This window comes from Tamandua tetradactyla, chromosome 3 (assembly GCF_023851605.1).
Source record: "Tamandua tetradactyla isolate mTamTet1 chromosome 3, mTamTet1.pri, whole genome shotgun sequence".
Taxonomy (NCBI): domain Eukaryota; kingdom Metazoa; phylum Chordata; class Mammalia; order Pilosa; family Myrmecophagidae; genus Tamandua; species Tamandua tetradactyla.
The window spans coordinates 116,646,332-116,668,228 of NC_135329.1; the positions used below are offsets into that span (position 1 = coordinate 116,646,332).

General features: G+C 37.5%; 2 long non-coding RNA genes across 8 annotated transcripts in view; one reads left to right on the forward strand and one right to left on the reverse strand.

Annotated features, from left to right (window-relative positions):
- Positions 1-2,249, reverse strand: part of LOC143677608 (uncharacterized) — a 236,072-nt gene extending 233,823 nt beyond the window's left edge. For all 5 annotated transcript variants that reach the window (XR_013172748.1, XR_013172749.1, XR_013172750.1 and 2 more), the window contains exon 1: positions 2,046-2,249. This is a non-coding gene — a long non-coding RNA (uncharacterized LOC143677608). The remainder of the gene's footprint in view (positions 1-2,045) is intronic.
- Positions 1-21,663, forward strand: part of LOC143677607 (uncharacterized) — a 359,256-nt gene extending 337,593 nt beyond the window's left edge. For all 3 annotated transcript variants that reach the window (XR_013172741.1, XR_013172746.1, XR_013172742.1), the window contains 2 exons: positions 20,101-20,240; positions 21,390-21,663. This is a non-coding gene — a long non-coding RNA (uncharacterized LOC143677607). The remainder of the gene's footprint in view (positions 1-20,100; positions 20,241-21,389) is intronic.
- Positions 21,664-21,897: the final 234 nt, after the last annotated feature.

A 21,897-nucleotide genomic window follows, 5' to 3' on the forward strand; every position in this document is an offset into this window, starting at 1 on the left:
CTGACAAATCTTAAACAGAGTAAGCATCTTTAAAAAAATAGTCAGAAAAGTAGTTCATAACTGGGGCAAGAAAGTCATTAAGCAAAAAAGAAAAAGAAATAAATGCTTCAGCATCCAATTTTGTAAAAGATGAATTCTGAAAACTTTCTGAAGCTAATAAATATATCTTTACAAAAATGACATAGAAAGGAAAAGTAAATTAATAATATATTAATTATATCCACTTAGCACGAATGTTTTTCTCTTAAATTCCCATCAAGATTTATTCATATTTTGAAAAGCTACCAAAATAATTCATGATAGGGCTACTATCAAATATTCTGTAAATGATTTTCAGGAAATAAAGTCATTCATTACACAATGTAAAGTCAATATTTTAACAGTCAGATGAGATACACACAAAATTTATGAAAGACTTCAGTAGCACCAAAGTCACCACAACAAATTGAGTTGCTAAGATGTATCAGATTTTCAACATATCATAACCTCTCCAGGCAGGGAGCTGGCTCATAACCCATGCTTTTCACAAACACAAGTTCTTCTTCATCCCTAAATAACCAAATCCTCAAGAGAGCAGCAGACAGTAGGAGAAGACAATTTATTTAGCAAACTATTATTTGAGGAAGAAAACAAGTTGCCATTTCCAATTTGGAACATAATTAGGGAGACAGTAGCCTTCTGGCTGATGCCCTGTGTTCCTTTGAGTATTTATGGAGGACAGTAATTGGAGTGTATTTTCCTGTTACACTTCACATTGTCTAGAAAGGGTTTCTAATGCTCCATGACTTTCTAGTTAGAGTCAAAAGAAAACATCTTGCAACTACTCTCCAGTGCCATAGTCTCACGGAACTGCCTTCTGGATATTGTCAGTTGCTGAACTTTTTTTTTTTTTTTTTAATTCTGCCAAACCTGACTTAACAGTATCGTTAGAAGAAAAAGATTGGAACATGAGATTTTTGTGGTTGAAGGCTTTCTATCTATTAATGGAGAATGTCAGAAAAGTTAGCCACATTTTTTTTAATTAAAAAATTGACATAATATATTCCAGAATTCAATGTATATAAATATATGTAAGAAATATGTAAAAGCCTTTGGTCAGTTACCAAATGAAAGAGCTACATGAATGCTTTCAGAGACCATTCACATTGACACTTACCTTACAATAAAGGACCTGAAAATTGACCTGTTGTGGAGAAATAAAACTTCTCTGGATTTCTCAGTCTCCTATTAAAGTCTCCTGAGACTCTTCCCATCCCATCGGAACTATATCTGTAACTGTTTGTCTCAGTAATAGCTCTGATCCAAAGGAATAAGAAAAGCTCTCTTTTCTTCCCAAGAGGGCTAAATGATTGTAACTCAAACTAGGTCCTAGGTTAAGCCCCAGGGTGCCAGAAGACTGCTCTTTCCAGGTATTTACACTTCAGGAGGAATGAAAACCCAGAACTAGAGACATAAGGGGCTGTTTGGCTCCTGGAAAGATATTTTTTACATACCAAAGGATTGGAATTAGGAGTTAGGCCCATTACATTTTCAAGGAGACCCTTTCAGGAGAGGATGGAGACAGCTTCTCTTCCTCTTTCTAAGCAGAGAAAATTCATTTTTCTTCATCCTTCACCTACAGAGGGTCCCACAACTCATGGAGGACAAATTTCCATTGGCTTTCATCATATGGTCCCAGGGATAAGCCTGGAACAAGGGCCACTGACACACTTGTCACTTTGATGTAATAACTAAGAAGCCTCTCATCCACCTCATGAGCACAATCAGGATAAAATTAATAAAATGGACTATTTCAAACTCAACATATGTAGTAACAACTGTGTCACGTTAGGCCCCATTAGGCCTGACAACAAATTTGCTTGTTATTCCCACTTTTTTATATGATGAAAATTAAAATTCAAAAGTTAAATATGTAAACCAAGCCACACAGCTACAAAGTAGTTGAGCTGAAAGTTGATCCTTTTGGTCCATCTCCATGGTCTTTGCTTATTTCATTACAATATCCTTCCCCCAAATAAGTCAGTGCCTTAATCTCAGTTACTCACCCTGAACTTGAATAATCAAGAGAACTTTGATATCTCTGCCACAGTATCGATTTTTCAATATGATAACTGAATAAAACACCAATTCCCTCAATTGGATAAATTTCACAAGAACTCGACTTCTCTCCATCCTGAGCATCTGGAACAAGGTTAGGTATATGCTTGCCAATTGACTGGCTTAGAGTGATCCTTGTGAGTCTCAGGACAGAAAATTACCAGCCAGCAGCTCTTCCAACTATTATGTAGACAATCCTCACCATGGTGATTTGCTTGCATTTATGACCCATAATCTTGGGTGTGATAAAACTTTATAGAAAGCATTTATGCTGTATAGTAAACCTTGTTATAATCAGAAATATATCAATCCTGTTTTATATCCCTCTTTTCTAATCTGCATTAGATGTTAAGATCATTCTCTAGTCGGTTTTTCTTTTCAACTACTTGACAAATTTTGAGCTTAAAAAATAGATTTATGTTCAGATTTATTATAAGATATGTCTTTCAGAAAGGAATCTGTTAGGCAAAAGCAATGGCCCAGGCTGTGCAACAGTGGCTCAGTGGCTCACCTGTCACGCCGGAGACCTGGGTTCGATTTCCGGCGCCTGCCCATGCAAGAAAACAAACGAACAACTTCAACAAAAAGCAACAACAATAAATGACCCCCAATTATCAATTGCTTAGCACAATAAAAGTTTAGTTTTCTTCTCACATTTTATGTCCATCAGAGCTTAGGTAAGAACGCTATTACTCATCATTCTTATACAAGTTTTCAAACTAATAGGGCAGGTAGTATGTGCAAGGATGGCAGTACAGAAAGAATGAGAAAGCATGGAAAATCTGGTATTGGTTCTTAGAGCTTCCACATAACTGTTGCGTATATTATCTGTGCTCACATTTCATTGTTTAGACCAAACCACATGACCCCATCAATGCATAAGCATAGGGGAAATGCAATCCCATCATGTATACTGAAGGTAGACCAGAAATATTTTATTAAAAGCTTTAATGACCAAAAATAGTCTGCATTTTTATTCGGCTTTTTTTTTTTTTTGGTTACCAAATATTCGGTACACACACCTTCCTGCATGCAAATACCTTCACCCTCCCCATAAGAAACAGCCCATGTGCGCACTGCCTCATGCTCAAAGTCTAGGATTTCGGGACAATGCCTGATGATCTCTTAAACAGGTTCAAATATAATTTCTATTGATATGGGGATGTAAGAAGTAAAAAGACAAGTCTTCTACCCTACTTTCTAACATAAGGTGAGTTTGTAATTTTATCCCTATACATTGGTCTTTAAGCTTCAGGATACAAAATGATTTGACTGGGCTATGAAAGGAATGAATTTCATCTAGAATTGGATATGGTGATATATGGGATCTTGGGTCATCTCTTATTCCAGAGGAGCTGAGCATGTTTTCAGTCACATGAGGGATATCTGTGTATACATGTGGCGTGTGTGTGCATGATAAAACCATAATTCTTTTTTTTTTGTTATTGTTCAGAAAGTTAAATATGGATGAAAGACTATCAAGTGATGCTGAGATGAGATATGGGTGAATGAACTAGATTAACGGTTGTCAAATCAACAGCATTGCTAACCTGTTCTGCATCCTAGAAGAAATGATTAGAAGTATATTCCAAATAATCCTCATTCCTATATAGTTCTTGGTTAGATTCTACCACTGACAGCTACTCAGATGAGATTCAGATGATGAAAGGGAAGATGATAGCATTATTCGTTGGAGGTAGATGCAGCCAGACAAAGGAGTAGATGACAGATGTGAAGTTTGCCACAACTTCAGGGTAAATTTATGTAAAGCACCTACTTAGGTGCTAAGGCAGCTGAGATAGTAGACAAGGCTTCTTGGGAATCCCTCATTTCTGAGAATGTCTAGATTAGAAAGTCTTCTGGAGCTTCCTGGAGGTAACTGATAACTATAGCCACTTTAAGGAAAGTTGTTGAGAACCACCACTTCCATGCTGCCAGTCAAGAGAGTTAGTGACTGATTCAGCTTCCTACCTTTTGTTATCTTAGCTTCACACAATTCTGGAGGCTTCTAATTTTCCCTATTTTCATAGACATATATATAGAGTGGCTTCTGCTTTCCTAAATGAACAATGGCTGATACCTTGGGTAATATTAACATCACAGGGAAGTTACATCACCCATGCCAGATGCTTTTCAAGAAATAAGCTTAAATAACTTTATGTTTACATATCTATCTATAAGAAGACTTGCAAATATTATTCTACTAGTGAAATATACAGATATCTACTTTTATTCATATGGCTATTAACTTTTCAAATTTCAGTTATCAAGAGTATGACACTGATTGGGAAAAACATATTTTTAAAGAAATTATGTAAAAATCTCTAAGTAAGAGTATCAACCCACAAGAATGAAATGAGTAATATAGATTTTTATAATCATTGAAACTCAGGCAGAAATAACATATGCTTTGAATAATAACTACTTGATTGCTAATATTTTGGTTTTAAACCAAAATAAATGAAATCTGCAAGGAATGGCAAAAATTCCACTTATAAGCATAAGGAACCATATCTGAGGGGCACATAGAATTTCAAATTACCCAACCATCTTTCATCAATGACATGTCTGAAAACCTAACAAGTAGCTCCCACCCCTAACAGACTATCACCTCCCTATTTAGCTTCATATTTGTCTCTGTCAGGCTGATCCATGGGTTTAGTCCTCAAGTCATCAACATGAGACTTGGCATTGATCACTGAAATTTATGATACTTTGAAAGATTGCACCTGATTAATAGCATAGCCACACTTTATGTATTTTCACAGCCATACTCATTCAAAGTCAGTACTGGCAGTGTGTTGAAATTGTGGGAGGAATTTTAGATAACTCGGAGATTGGCATAAATCCTGGGGTCTCTATCCCTTTATGATTAAAAAGACTCCATGGTCCTCCAGGGAGTAGCAATGGTTAGGACCACATTTTGCCCAAGAAATGGCATCTCTGGGGCAGCATATTAGGCTAAGCCTGCAATCTAGAAGTCAGCTTTCAAGATGTTTTTATATTACATTTAATCATTTGTTATGATTTAATATCATAGAGTCCTGAAATATTTTAAAAACCCAGCAAGATTTTCATAGGCCAAATCTTAGTCATCAGTCCCACATTTTGACCCTTCTCTTCTAGCTCTGTTGCTATTTTCAGCATCTTTGAGCCTCAGTTTCTTTGTGTGCAAAATAGGGATATAACAGTATACCTTCTTTAGAATTCTTGTGAAGAATAAATGAGATAGTCATACTAACTATTTAATGCAGTGCTGGGCGTCTAGTGGCTATCAATAATGCTACCTATCAAATTCCCCCAATCAAATGGAACCCAATACTATAAACACCAACTTTCAACAGAAGAATTAGTATATAATCACACAGGCCATAAAACTGTTTTCTAACTTTCCCTATTTCAATGCCAGGATTTTCCATTTTTTTTCATTTCAGGCTTTAGGATCCATATTATTTTTCACGGTTTTCTTATCGCTAGAGTAACTCAAGAGTTAAATGATCACATACATAGCTATCCTAGGTTGTCTTTTTTCCCCCCACAATCCAATTTTGGACCCAACTTTGCTCAGTCTGTAACATCTAAGAAGGTCACAATCCAGGGTGGTATGGCCCTCAGCAAATGAAGGCAAAAACAACACATCCAGTGGAGAACAATGTAAAAATCAATTAAATGTATATGAACAAAATTCTTGGAAGTGATGTCCACATTCCTTTGGATTCCTTTGTATTTTATCAATATTGGTTCCCTCATTTGCATGTGTCTAGTTGATGTCTTCCTATCTTAAATCATCACTACCCACAGCAATAGACTTCCCAGGTAACTCACACGTGGGAGATTTGAAGTCTGTGCTCACCTGCCTTCTCTGCTTCCTTACACAGACTGTAAGCTCATCGTCTAGAGCTGTCAGGAGCTTTTGAAGTTCTCTTCGTGTATCCTGTCATGCTTTAAATCATTTTCTCTATGCTATTTCTCTTAAATAGAGTACACTGTTTTACCTGTATAACTGCCAAAAAGCACAGAGGAATGTCTTTGACTAATTTCAAAGATCCCTAATTTTATCATGCAGAAACTTCTTCTCCTAGTCATTCTAAAGTTTACAAACTTAAAAATTGAGGTGGGAATTTGCACCTGCTACAGTATAACTTCCACACCTGGCACACTTATTTTAAGGCTGCCCTTTCTTCTCCAAATCATAGCACTGTATTTTTCCACAAATAATTTCTGAATCTTGGCATCTGACTTCTCTTTGATGATAGAAAATGGGTGACCTGGCCCTGGATAGTAAAATGGAAAGAGATGATAATTAATTAAAGGTGGCATTTATGTGGCAGTATGCGTAGGCAGTTAAAGGCAAACCTCTCTGATTCCTAACTTATCTTAAGCATATTGGCAAAGGGCTACAAAATGCGAATACCTAGAGATTTCATAAGCTCTAAGAGGTTTTCTAGACCTGAGTGGTAGGACAGCTTAAAATTCCACAGGGCCACATAAGCCTAGTTGCCTTCTTCTAAAGTGTGAGTATGTGTGTGTGAGTATGTATTCTAAAGAGATGTCATTTTTCTTCAGATCATGTAAATAAAGCAGGGTCACTTAAGAAATTTTGTTCTGCCTTTTTTTTAATGTCTCTAAATCCCATACCTGGTCTGAGTCTTTCTAATTCAACATTGTTCAGTAATAGGTTGTTGATATCTGGAACTTAATCAAAAGGAATCAACATGGTACCCAAGAAAGAACAAAACAAAGCCAAAGAAAAAACTATAAATTTAGAGTCAGAACAGCCTTGGGTTCTAATTCAATATATTAACTTTGTTCTGCTTACTGTTTATGTAAGAGACTCATTTTCCTCATCTCAGAAATGAAAATAACAATCAGCATCTTTCAGGGTTGGGGTATTTAGGGCCTGTAAATGTCCTTTTCCTGCTACCAGCTTTTCCTAGCTCCTCTCCCACCCTCAAACCTGGCACCCTTCCCTATTACCTGTCTGTTATTCTACCCCGCACCAAAATTCAGGAATCTGAATATTAAAATCCCCAAAATAGCCCTTTGAAGTAGTTATTTTTATTTCCATTTTCAGGTGAGGAAATGGGGTGCTTAGAAATTCATCAGTCAGGGTCTAGTCAGGAAAACAGATGACATTCAGAGGGGATTTAAACCTTAGAATTATTTTCACACATGATAGAAAAACAGAGCTATTGGGGTCACTGAGAGAACTGAAAAATTAGCTAAACAGGAAACTTCCTATCTAGCACCTGCAGGTTTAGAGGCCAACAGGAAGGAAACCCAGAACCAGGACCGTCCTACGGGAGCCCTCTGGGGTGGCATTCAAGAGGGAACAGAGGCCACTGGAAAATGCAGCCACTGCCAAAGGCACTGATGAAGTTAACCAGGAGAGTGAAATACATTCCCAAGGCAACATAGCATTAAGTGGCAGGTCCAGGATGGAAACCCATCTCCTTCTAATTCTTTTCTTTGAATTCTATAGTGAACAGAATTCTAGAGGTGAAAATGCTTGTAAATCATAAAATCAACAGATATTTAAGGTGTTATGTACTACCTTAGGGTGATCATACCACCTTAGGGTGATCAGAACTTTTGGAGCCCTGTTCAAATGAGAAAACATAAAGAATCTGTTGGCCCTAGAACTTACTTGGTACTGTCTCCTTGAATAAATTTAATCTATTCTAATGGCTTTGTGGACCCCCTTCCCCCAATATTTCCCAAATTTCAGCTCTGACCCTCTCTTCTGAACCTGAGTTTAAGTCCAGTTGCCTGCAGGCCATATCTTTTTGGAATATCCATGTTATCTCCTATCCCTCAGTTTGTATTTTATTTCGGTGAGTGGCTCTTTCATTCACCCAGACAGAAACCGAAGATTCATCTGGACCTTAATCACACTCCCGATATCTGGTCAACCACCATATCCTAACAATTTACCTCAAATATTTCTTGAATAGACTTGCCCTCCTCTCTTTTCCTTCAACTCACCATATCTTGTCAAATTATAAGAACTTCCTGCTGGTGTTCAGAGTGATCTATACAGTACAAAAACCCGTCAATAATCTTCCTCTATGTAAGAATACAAACAAAAAGAAAATCCTCTTTTTTTTATACTTCTAGTCTTCTCTGGATAAAGTTCAAGGTGGGGAGTTCCAGGAAGATGACTGAATAGGGCAGATCGAGTTCAGCCCTGCTCCAATGAAAAGTTAGAGATGGCGATTCAAGAGTGCAACTGACCTGGGAGAGCCTTCTGCACCACATAGGGCAGCCCTGGTTGCAAAAGCTGAGGAACCGAGTAGAAAACTGGAGCCTAATGCAGAAGTGTGGAACCCACTGGAGTGCACAGATGGGGAGACTGGGACAATGAAGTAAGCCAAGCCACATTCCTTAAACGCACTACCCTCACCAGCACAAACCCGTGACCTGCAACTCACCCCACACCCCACACACCTGAACCCGATCACCCGCCCCCATTCCCTGAGCTCCAAATCACCTCTGCCCCACTGACCTCCAGCATGCATACCCATCCCACACCCCCACCCCAAGTGCAGCCTAACTGAACTCTCCTGCACCCCTCCTGAGCACTACCTCCTTCTCCTCACTTTCTGCAGGCTCTTGCCAGAGTATAAGGGCTGCAGGCGTGTACCTTCATACCCAGGCTACATGCACCCCTCACCCATAGTGTCACCAAGTCTCACACTACCCCCTCACCCTCCACCCAGAGCTCTTTGCATCAGTTTAAGGCATTCCTAGACCCACGCATGCGCACGGCCCTCAGTCATGCTTCCCAGCTCTGAGATAGCACTGACCTGCACAGCCAAATTATATCTGCCTCCAGCCCTTGAAGGCATAATGGCGACCTGCTCCTGTACCTCTGTATATGTGCACAAAGGGCCCCAAAACTTAGACCAGTGCACATCAGGTTAATGCCCTCCAGATTTATGGACCTGCACAGCTACATCCTACCTGGCCACTGGGGACCCACATTCACAAGCACCAGCATAACATCCCCAACCTGTGCCTATACCTGCACTGCAATGCTTCACCGCACAGTTGTTCCCCATCCTGTACCCTGCATCCTGCTACACACCCACCCTGCAAACACAAGGCTTTATGCTATTGAAGGAAATCAAGCCCAAAGTAAATCAATCAACATATTTACACACAGAGAAAACAACAGAAGGTTCCTAAGCATATCACAATGCAGACAGCTATATTCCAGCCTAATGATCAAATTAAAACACCAGAGGAGACATAGATGATGGAACAACTAATCAAAATGTATATAACTCTACTTAAAATAAGTGGAATGGCAAGTGACATAAAGGAGATCAAGAAGACAGTAGAAGAGCATAAAGAGGAATCTGAAAGAATAAATAGAAAAACAGCAGATATCATACAGATTAAAGACTCTGTTGACCAAATAAAAAAACATACTAGAGGCACACAACAGTAGATTTGAAGAGACAGAAGAAAGAATAAGCAATCTAGAAGACAGGATAACTGATTTCAAAAACTCAAAACAGCAAGTAGCAAAAAAGATGGAAAATTTAGAATTGGATCTCAGGGAAATGATAGGCAAAACAAAGCACACAAATACAAGAATCATTGATGTCTCAGAAGGAGAAGAGAGGAGTAAAGGGCTAGGAAGAGTAGTTGAGGACATAATGGGGGGAAACTTCCAAACCCTTATAAAGGACATAAACATACAAGTCAAAGAATCCCAATGAACTGCAAACAGAATAAATCCAAATAGGCCTTCCCCAAGACACATACTAATCAGTTTGTCAAATATTGAAGAGAAGCAGAAAATTCTGAAAGCAGCAAGAGAAAAACAATCTACTATATATAAGGGAAACCACATAAGACAGAGTTCAGGCTACTCAACTGGCATCATGGAGGTGAGAAGGCAGTGGTATGATATATTTAAGATCCTCAAAGAGAAAGACTTCCAGCCAAGACTTCTGTACCAAATCAAATTGTCCTTCAAAACTGAGGGAGAGATTAAAATTTTCACAGACAAAGAAATTCTGAAAGAATTTGTCAACCAGAGACTGGCCCTACAAGAAATACTAAAGGGAGGTCTTCCAGTTAAAAAAAAATACAGGAGAGGGAGGTCTGGAAGAGGACACCTCATTGCAGAGTACCAGTGAGGATAAAAAGAGAAAGAGGGAAAAGAACGTATAGATCTGATAAATAAAATAGAAAAGATACGATGGTAGATTCAAGAAATGCCTTTTCAGTAATAACTTTGAATGTTAATGGACTAAATTTACCAATTAAAAGATACAGATTGGCAGGATGGATTAAGAGATATAATTCAGCTATATGCTGCTTATAAGAGACTCATTTTAGACACAAAGATACAAATAGACTGAAAATGAAAGGATGGAAAAAGATTTTCCATGCAAGTTGCAACTGAAAGGAATCAGGAACAGCTATACTAATATAGGGCAAAAAAACCTTTACATATAAAGATATCATAAGAGACAAAGAAGGACAGTATATATTAATTAAAGGGACAATTCAGCAAGAAGATATAACAATCATAGATGTATATGCTCCCAATCAGGGGGCTCCAAAATACATGAGACAGACATTAGCAAAACTGAATAGTTTTGTTCGATAGATATTTTAACAATAATAGTAGGAGACTTCAATACACCACTCTCCTGTATAGATAGAACAACTAAACAGAAGACCAATAAGGAAACAAAGACGTTAAACAATTTGATAAATGAATTAGACCTAACAGACATATATAGGTCATTGCACCCCAAAGTTCAAGGATATGCATTCTTCTCTAGTGCTCATGGAACATTCTCCAGGAGAGATCATATGCTGGGGCACAAACAGGTCTTTATAAATTTAAAACCATTGAAATTATTCAAAGTCCTTTCTGATCACAATGAAATGAAGCTGGATCTAGATAACCACCAAAAAATTAGAACATTCACAAAAGCATGGAGATTAAATAACACACTCTTAAACAACCAGTGGGTCAAAGAAGAAATTGCTAGAGAAATCAGTAACTATCTGGAGATGAATGAAAATGAGAATACAGCATATCAGAACTTATGGGCTATGGCAAAGGCTGTGCTGAGAGGGAAATTTATTGCCCTAAATGCCTATATCAAAAAAACAAGAGAACAAAAATCAATACTTAACTGCTCACCTGGAGGAACTTGAGAAAGGAAAGCAAACTAACCCCAAAGCAAATAGAAAAAGAGAAATAACAAAGATTAAGGCAGAGTTAAATGAATGGGAGAACAAGAGAACAATAGGATGAGTCAATAAAACCAAAAGTTGGTTCTTTGAGAAAATCAATAAAATTCATGGGCCACTAGCAAGATTGACAAAGAAAAAAGAGAGAGAGTATGCAAATAAACAAAATTAGAAATGAGAAGGGGTCCTTTAACACAGACCCTGAAGAAATAAAAGAAATCATAAGAGGATACTATGAACAACTATAAACTAGACAAAGTAGATAACGGAGATGAAATAGACAAATTCCTGGAAACACATGAACAAGCTACACTGACTTAGGAAGAAATAGAAGATCTCAACAAACCAATCACAAATAAAGAGATTCAATCAGTCATCAAAAATCTTCCTACAAAGTAAAGCCCAGAGCCAGATGACTTCACAGGGGAATTTTATCAAACATTCCAAACAGAGCTAACACCAGTCCTGCTTAAACTTTTCTAAAAAATTGAGGAAAAAGCAACTCTACCTAATTCATTTTATGAAGCTTATATTATTTTAATACCAAAACTGGGTAAAGATGCTACAAGAAAGGAAAACTACAGGCCAATCTCCTTAATGAACACAGATGCAAAAATTCTCAACAAAATATTAGCAAATTGAATCCAACACACGTTAAAAGAATTATACACCATGACCAAGCAGGATTTATACTAGGAATGCAATCATGGTTCAACACAAGAAAATCAACTAATGTAATATACCACATTAACAAACTGAAAGGGAAAATCACAGATCAACTCAATTGATGCTGAAAAAGCATTCAACAAAATTCAACATCGCCTTTGATAAAAATGCTCCAAAAGATAGGAATCAAAGGTAACTGCCTCAATATGATAAAGGGAATATATAAAAAACCAGTAGCCAGCATCATACTCAATGGAGAGAGACTGAAAGCTTTCCCCCTGAGATCAGGAACGAGAGAAGGATGCCCAATGTCACCATTCAACATTGTGTTAAAAGTTCTAGCTATGGCAATCAGGTATGACAAAGAAATAAAAGCCACCCAAATTTGAAAGAGAGAAGTAAAACTTTAATTATTTGCAGATGACTTGATACTATTCTTGGAAGATCCTGAGAAATCTACAGCAAAGTTGCTTGACTAATAAATTCAGCAAGATAGTGGAATATAAAATTAATGTGCAAAATCAGTAACGTTTCTATATAAAAGCCATGTTCTGAGGATTCAATTAAGGAAAAAATTCCATCAAAATATCAACTAAACTAATCAAGTACTTAGGGATGAACTTAACTAGGGATGTAAAGGACTTGCACATGGAAAACTACATAACATTGCTAAAAGAAATCAAAGGTAATCTAAATAGGTGGGAAGACATTCCCTGCTCATGGATAGGAAGGCTAAATACAGTTAAGATATCAATTCTACTCACATTGATCTACAGATTCAACAAAGTACCAATCAAAATTCCAACAACTTACTCTGGAGACTTGGAAAAACTAGTTACCAAATTCATCTGGAAGGGAAAGAGACCTTGAATAGCTAAAAGCATTCCAAAAAAGAAGAACGAAGCGGAGGATTAATACTTCCTGACTTTAAAACCTATTATAAAGCCACCGTTGTCAAAATAGCATAGTACTGGCACAAAGATAGAAGCATTGACCAATGGAATTGAATTGAGAGTGCAGAAATAGACAACAAAATCAATGGTCAACTGATTTTTGAGAAGGGCCCCAAATCCTCTGAACTGGGACAAAAGAATCTTTTCAATAAATGGGCATGGGAGAACTGGATACCTTTTGTGTCTGAGTGAAGGTAGCCAGACTCAAAATGATAAATACTGTATGAGTCCACTTTTATGACCAGCAAAAAGTTATAATCAGAATATAGGGGACTTAGAGATACACAGAAGCTAGAGATGGGTGATTGGTTAGCTCATGAGGTTGAACTTAACTGTAAGGGAATGGATAGAAGTGAAGGCAGCTTTCTAGTAGGTCTTTAAGTAATATTACCATATTGAAGATATAGGTTGTATAGACCTACATGTCCCACTGATTAACACTAGAAATATAAATGAGTTCATACAAGAACTGCTTCAAAGGTATGATTCATGTACAAAGAGTGTTTAAGTCCAGGGTATGGGGTGGGGAGTTGGGGGGAACTGCTATTGCATGCTAAGGGCTATGTTTAAAAGGAAACCACTGGCACAACCACAGCAACAGCAGGGGTAAATAATGGGGGGAGGGACAAGAGTTTAGAGGAGGTTTAGATTTCCTATTTGGCAAGGGTGTGTTTATTGGTTTTCTTTCTCTTGGGAACAATGAAATTAGCTAAAATTGAGTGTTGATGGACTGTGGACTTTGGATACTATACATGATCCCTGATGAATCCAGGTGGCTGAAGGATACAGTGAGAAGCAGATTGGCTAATGATAGTGTATATACTTATGAATGAATGTTGTGCTGTTACAAAAAAATAACGAAGTCGTGAGGCAAGCAGCAATGTGAATGAATGTGTAGGACATTTAATGAGGCAAAATAAGCCAGAAACAAAGAAACAACAATAGTATGGATTCCTTTAGAAAATGCTTTCAAGAAAGCAGGGGCCTAGATTGTAATCTTTTATAGCAGACACATTTAGTTCAGAGTGGTAATTACTATTTCTGTATTTCAAAAGGAAAAGGCTGTTTGTATATATATATATATATATATATATAAAACCTGATATTTAGAGATAAGAATGAAGCCAATCAGGTTGGGGTTAAAGTAATTCAGAGAACAGGAGTAAGGAAGACTGTATATATTTTAGAACCACACATAGGAAGAAAGGTTTATTTGATCTGGAACCAAAATTTTCTATAGCACATAATCTAAGTTATCTTATCTGTAGAGCTTATTTGAACAATTGAACGACAGGGAGCCCAGAATAAGGAAGAAGTCCTTTAGTCTTTTATAACTTAATGTAATGCTGGATACATCCTAGAGTATGTTAAGCAAATAAAAAGTATTGGCACACCCCCTAGAGAGATGGGAAAAAATATGAAACTATTAAACTTTACCGTCAGGGAATTCCCCGATACTGTGTCAAACTTTAGGGACACCCAAATCAATAGGCCATGCCCTTGAGGCTTACTCTAGTGAAGCTTATGTTGGTAGCAGAGAAACTTAGCCTACCTATATGTATGCCTAGGAGTTACTTCTAGAGTATCTCTTTTGTTGCTTAGATATGGCTCACTCTCTCTAAGCCCAACTCTGCAAGTGAAATCACTGCCCTCCTCTCTACATTGGACATGACATCAAGGGGTGAAAGTCTCCCTGGTGACCTGGGAGATGACTCCCAGAGATGAATCTGGCCCTGGCATCACACGATCAACAATTCCACCTGCACCAAAAGTGGGGAAAGAAGTGTAACTAATAAAATATTGGAGGCAGAGAGAGTTCAAATAGAGCTGAGAAGCTACTCTGGAGGTTGCTCCTATGCAAGCTTCAGTTAGACATTGCTACCTATCATAACCTGCCAACCCCCAACCAGGACCATTCCAGCCAATCCGAAAGAACACCTAGGGCAATATATAAGATTCCACAAAAGTTTCATGCACTAGTGTAACTTTCCAGTAACCTACAACCTCCAGAAGGGTCCCTGAATCAGATAATTCCTGAAACCTAGAGGGCCCAGCCTCTCCAGAACAACAGATAGTTCCATCTCCCTACCCCATATTAATGACAGACCCTCCCACCATGAACAAGTTAGAATGGCTATATCCAAAATATCCCTAAAGAGAGGGATGGAAAGATCAAAGGTGATGTTGGAGTTATTCAGAGAAAATAGGATTTAACAAATGAGTACAATTGCTGAATCATTAAATTGATATCTTTTTTTAGTCTCCAGTATCTCAGAGCAGCTAGAAATAAAAACCAAGAATTGTGAAATTGTAACCCATGTCAAACTCTGCAATATGTCCTACAACTAATAGTGGTGCTCTGCTTTGAAATTTATTGTTTTGTATATATGTTATTTTTCACAAAAAAGGAAAAAAAGTTGATTATGGTGATCTATTTTTTATGCCTTCTAGCCTCTTATATTCTGGAGCAGCTAGAAGGAAAAATCTGAGAGGATCATATGATGGCCCATGACAAACTCTGGGATCTGTCCTGTAACTACTTGTTGAAGAGTGCTTTGAAAACTATTGCTTTTTTATTCTTTAATTTGTATATATATTATACTATACAATAAAAAAGTTTAAAAAAAAAGCCATTCAAAGTGGAATGTATAGCATATAACGATATCACTTTGGTCCCTAACTTTCTGTGCCCTGACTGCATACTTTTTTACTACTGCATTGCACCTAACATGATTTTTTACACTTCCGTGTCTCAGCTTATGGTGACCTTTCTTTATCCCCTCTCTGGAATGCCCCTCTCATCTTCCTTTGCCTGTTATCTCCCATTAACCTACTGAGATTCAGAGCAGTGATCATCTCCACAGAACACTTATTGGAACCTCCAACTCCAACTACATTCTTTCTCAGTCTCTTCACTGTCCTGCCACAGCCCTTTTCCCAAATTTCTGTCAAGGCAATTAATTAATCACATTGATTCTGGTAAGGAAACATTGCTATTGAGCCAGATTGCCAGACTAAAAGCAAACCTTCAATAAATGTTTATTGAATGAAAGTGGAACCAGTGTTTTTTGTGTTTGTTCTGCTTTACACTATGACATCTTTTGACATAATTGATTTGACCATGAACTTTCATTTTCAAATGGAACGTCAGAAAACTAGAAGAAACATACAGCAAGACAGCAGTACAGGTAGATCTTTCTGCTTTATATTCTTATTTCTATGGTTGAATTAAACTTGAAAATATATACATATAAAGCAGAAGTATTTGATGCAATGTTTAATAAGGTAAGATTTCTGAATTATGGTTTGTGCCGACCTCATTTATTAAACCATAAGCCTGGAATAATATGTAAAGAGGTTTACGGTGAAAGATAGTCAATCCAGTGTGTATCAGTTATTCATACATTTCAATTGGCAATGAAACTGACAAATGTATTCAACAAGTGGCCTTCATCCACACAAAAAAGGAAGTGTATAATAGATGGAAAAATAAAGAACTCTCTTTCAAAAGTATACAGCTTAGTATAGGAATGCTTATATGTAATGTAGATAAAGTCTTCAAAGTATTTGTCAAAATCACCCAAACTGACATTGAATTTCTCTTGGCTATGAAGGGATGTGTTTGAGCTCCATTTCATGGTTTCTGGCTTTCACAACCTGTGGGCAAGCACAACTCAGACCCTAATTGTACTTGAAAAGAACTGTTTCAGGAATTGATATCTAAAAAGAGAAGCTAGCACATTATCCTAAAATGCTACTGTAATTAAACAAAGAAAAAAGTAACCTGATTTCTTAAAAGTTCTAAGTAGCACACCATTGGGATTTGCATATGGAATATTTCAAAGCATTAGCATCCAACAGGCTTTAAAAACCTTTAAGTATCTGGAGTTCTGAAATTCAACCAATATTTTCTTGTTCCTACAACTGACCTGTGAATAAGAAAGGATATTGTGTACTTTATACTTTCTAAATGATGAAAGCAACTGGATTTTGCATTGAAAGTAAGTAATCATTTAATGGAATTGTGAGAAAGGAAGAGACCAAACCAGGAAAAGCAGATGGTCCCTTTTACTTATAAACATGAGTGACCATGAGCTATTTTATCTCTAATCGTATGCATTACAATAGTGAAACTTCACTGGAATGAATTCTTTCCATTGGAAACATGGGCAAACTTTCTGCACAATGTGTCTGGCTAAAATGTCATTCTTGACATTTGCAAATTCTAAAACTAAAATATATAGGCAGTTAACTTTGAGTCAGGCATTTAAGACTTATTTGTAAAATTAATTCCTTGATTCGGAATACCCAGAAGTGATAAAAGATAATTGGGTTAGGCCTAAGGCAGGGTAGGTACCTCAAAAATGTTGAATGGGATAAAATTAACTCCTGCCTTGCCAGGGAAGAGAAGAACAAAACACGAGGAAAACACAAAGAAAATAATTGTTACCAAACAAATCAACAGGTGCTTGACCAGTGTGCTGATTTGAGAGGAAGTATGCCCCCTAGAAAAGCCATGTTTTAATAAAAATCCTATTTCATAAAGGTAGAATAATCCCTATTCAATACTGTATGTTTGAAACTGTAATCAGATCATCTCCCTGGATGATGTGATTTAGTCAACAGTGGCTGTGAAACTGGAATAGGTGACATGTCTCCACCCATTTGGGTGGGTCTTGATTGGTCTACTGGAGTCCTATAAAAGAGGGAACATTTTGGAGAATGGGAGATTCAGAAAGAGCAGAGAATGCTTCAGCACCACAAAGCAGAGAGTCCACGAGCCAGCGATCTTTGATGATGAAGAAGGAAAACTCCCGGGGAGCTTCATGAAACCAGAAGCCAGGAGAGAAAGCTTGCAGATGATGCCATGTTTGCCATGTACCTTTCTAGCTGAGAGAGAAACCCTGACTGTGTTTGCCATGTGCCTTCTCATTTGAGAGAGAAACTCTGAACTTCATCAGCCTTCTTGAACCAAGGTATCTTTCCCTGGATGGATGCCTTAGAATGGACATTTCTATAGACTTATTTTAATTGGGACATTTTTTCGGCCTTAGAACTGTAAACTAACAACTTATTAAATTCCCTTTTGAAGGCCATTCCATTTCTGGTATATTGCATTCTGGCAGCTAGCAAACTAGAACAACCAGCATAGCAACTGTACAGTTATATAGCATTTGCAAGTGAAAGCCAGTTTGTGTGTATGTTTGTGTTTGTTGTCATTTTTTTTTTTTTTAAAGTATTTTTTTATTTTATTATTTTTTGTTTGTTTGTTTGTTTCTTACATGGGCTGGGGCCGGGAATCGAACCGGGGTCCTCCGGCATGGCAGGCAAGCACTCTTGCCCGCTGAGCCACCGCGGCCCGCCCTGTTGTCATTTTTAAGTGATGGGAAGCAAGGACTCTTTGCACGTCAAAAGATAGTTGGTTGGGATTATTTCATTCAGATGAGACTATTTTCACTAGTGCCTGTGAAATATGCCTGTGCTCTGATGATTGTCACATGACTGAAATCTCCTTCTCTTCCCTTTGGCATGGCTAACTTGATTCTTATTTAGTAAGCTCCAGCTCCACTGTCAGCTCTTGTAGACTGGTATGTCTCCACTATAGGGTCCTTTCATCTATAGGGTGCTACAGACCTGTTTGTGTGTATGTTTCTCACACTACTCAGTGAATTCATGGAAAATGGAAACCAATATGGTAACTTTAATACCTAGCACAGGAATTGGCACATGATGGACACCAAGTACATTTTTGCTAATTAAGCATGTGAAGCTCTTTCTAGAAGTTAAGATTATAAAAGAAGCACTCTCCATTCTGTTGAAGTCTGTTCTATGACAATCATTCAATGGTTAATCTAATTTCAGCCCAAATGTTAAAAGAGTGATTAATCATGTTAGGACTAACCCAACCTCTCCATTTTTTCAAATGAGGGGACCAAAGCCTAATGTCATTAACTCTGTCAGTTGTTAATTTTAAATAACTCATAAGAATATATCAAATATTACTGGAAAATTGTATTATAAATATTGTTAACAAAAACATTTTATCAAAAAGTTAGACTGTATGCCCTAAAAATGGGAAGCAAAGAGAAAGGAGGCTATATTCATGGAAAAATGAATTATTTTAATCCTTTAAATTTTATAATGATTAGTCACTTCCGAAGTTTGAAATTCCAGCTTAGAATCTATAGAATTCTCAGTCTTAAAGGCTGGCTGATGAATTATATGTTTTTCGTGAAGAATGTTCTTTTGGGTGTTTAGGATGGTAATGCTTAGCTTGTTCAATTCCTTGTGACTCATCATTAATGCATTATTACATTGTCACATTGCCTGTCAGCTTCAACCAAGGAGGAATGGACAGGGGCACCTAACTGCTTTCCTGTGCTGGAACTGGCAGATATTATTAAGAGTTAATGTACACTGGCATGATGGCCTAGGAGAGAATTCTTAAATTCGGCATATATGCTGTACCTGAACTAAGAGCCTTGATCTTCAAACTTGCCAAGTGACATCTTGCAAAGGCATAATGATCCTTACAAATTAAAAATTAAACTGTCCCATCTAGGATTACTCTAATATAATTTCTATATACTGCTGACTTCAAATGACTAAATCATTTACCATGCTATTTCAATTATTTTAAATATAAAAAGAGACGGAGCCTTGCGATAGTTGACCCACATAGTCCCTTAGCTGGACCATCAGAAAGCTTCTGAATTTTAACTAGAAAGTGTCCAAACTTTGCCAAGCCACACACATTCTATTCAGAACATAATGAAAGAGCTAGCACTTCCTGGGAATTGTTGTTCTGAACTAGTTATTTAGTTACTCATAGCCAGATGAGTACCAGGTAGTTTACAAACACAGTTTTTGCTTATTTGTTTAAGGCTTTGTTTGATGTTCAGAAATGCTGATGCTAATTTCTTCAAACTATGCCACAAATTCCAATCCCTGCTCAAGCCAGGTTAAAAATGGTGGAAAGTTCTGGGGAAAAAGAGAGGGGAAAAAAACTAGATAATTCATTGTCATTTTCACAAAACTCAAAATCCATGACCTACTAATGATTTGTTCACATTTGTATGATTATGTGGTCCTTTAGTGTTATTATGCTAATATCACTAGTCAATATATAGGCATAACCATTTCATGATTTGATCTCTTCCAGACAACCCTTTAAAGGAAATGGTTCACATATGAAGAAGACGACAGATGGAAGGAAAATGGTGAAGGGTGAAATGACATTGAAAGATCCCAGAACTAAGAGTCTAAGGACAATGGTTCTAGTCCCAGCTTGACTTGTTGGTCGTGAGTAAATAATTAACTTCCTGGATCAGTTTCTTCACATATAATATGAGGATGATCCTTAGAGTCTAATCTAATATATTATTATTTGGTTCTACAAAGAAGCGAGAGAGGGGGTGCAGGAGCTTTCCCTAGCTCCCGCCTGGGGTCTTCCTCACAGCGAGAGGGGGGAGCTCGGTAGCCAACCGACCCGGGGGCTCGAAGGTCTGGAGGGCGCACGAGATGAAGAACGACTCACGGGAACTGATGGGGCTGGCAAGGCGTCAGGCACCAGAACGTTTATTAGCGGAAGTACAGAGCTTTATATAGTGGCGAGGTGGAAATAGGGAGGGGCTAGGGGAGGCACGCTGCGTGATTGGTGAGGAGGCTAAGGGGTGGCAGCGAGGGATTGGGTCAGCTGAGAGCAGAAAGATCCAATGGGATAGCTTGAATATGTTGCTACGCAGAGAGCTAGAGGAACGGGGCCGAAATTACATCCGGCAAGGGGGATTCCGTTCTCATTATTCCAAAATCCAGTGAATATTAAAGTGGGTAGAAGTGCTCTAGAGTTAATATACTTGTCTGACTATATCCTATGATTCTATCACTTTTTCACTGGGTAAGTTGAAGAAGTTACTTAGAATTCTAGGCCTTGGTAAACTAGGTATAATAACTGTTTCTACATCATAGGACTGTTTACTTTTAACTGAGAGAATGTACGTAAAAGTACAAACTGTGCTATCTGAGTAATAGGAAGAGTTCAATGTCTCTTAGCAGCTAATTATAGTAATAATCCTGGTTGACAAGGACACAGGAGGAGAAACAGTAGCAGTACTCAAAGTCAGTCCCATTAAAGAGAGAGAATGCCTTCAGAATTGACAAAACTTAGCCAGAACCTAATCAAAGACAGGATCGTAATTCAAGAAGGTAGATGCTGACCTAAAGCAAGGCTATCTAGCAATAGAAGAGACAAAGGAGAATTACTGAGAAAACATGGACAATGGACACTTGTACATAATAAATGAGAGGGAGTGACAAAAGTATGAGAATATAAAATGATCTGATAGATCCATTCCTATTATAAAGGAATTGACATATCAAGTTGTGAAAGCCTATTGATATCAAATGTTCAAAATATTCTTACATACCATCTTTTTCTTGTTCTGATTTCAGAATAACCTTACAACTATCTGATAATTTTTATTTTCACTTACTCATCTATATGGGGAACGAGATGATTAGGCTAACACAAGATTGTATTCATTCTGCCTGACACATGTCTCACTGGATTCAACAACCTAACATTCTGGATTTCAGCTCAAGTCCCTGTGAGCTACATCAACAAGAGTCAGCACCTAAGCTTTATCAAGACTTCAACACAAAAACAAAGGAAAAATTGGCTTATGAGCATTAATGCAAATCCTGTACTATAATGAATTTATTTAAACACTGCTTTTAAAACTGTAAACATTTGATATCTTTAAACAACCAAATTTCTTCATGTGCTACTTGTGTGACTTTCTACAATGATTCAAACATTAAACAATTAACTAGCATATTAGAAAATTATAACTGTAAAATCACATCTAGTAAATCTGGGTCCCAGATTACCTGAATTTATCCAAAATGTGATTTATTACCGAATGCCAAACATTAGTGATAACATAAAATATCTAAATTG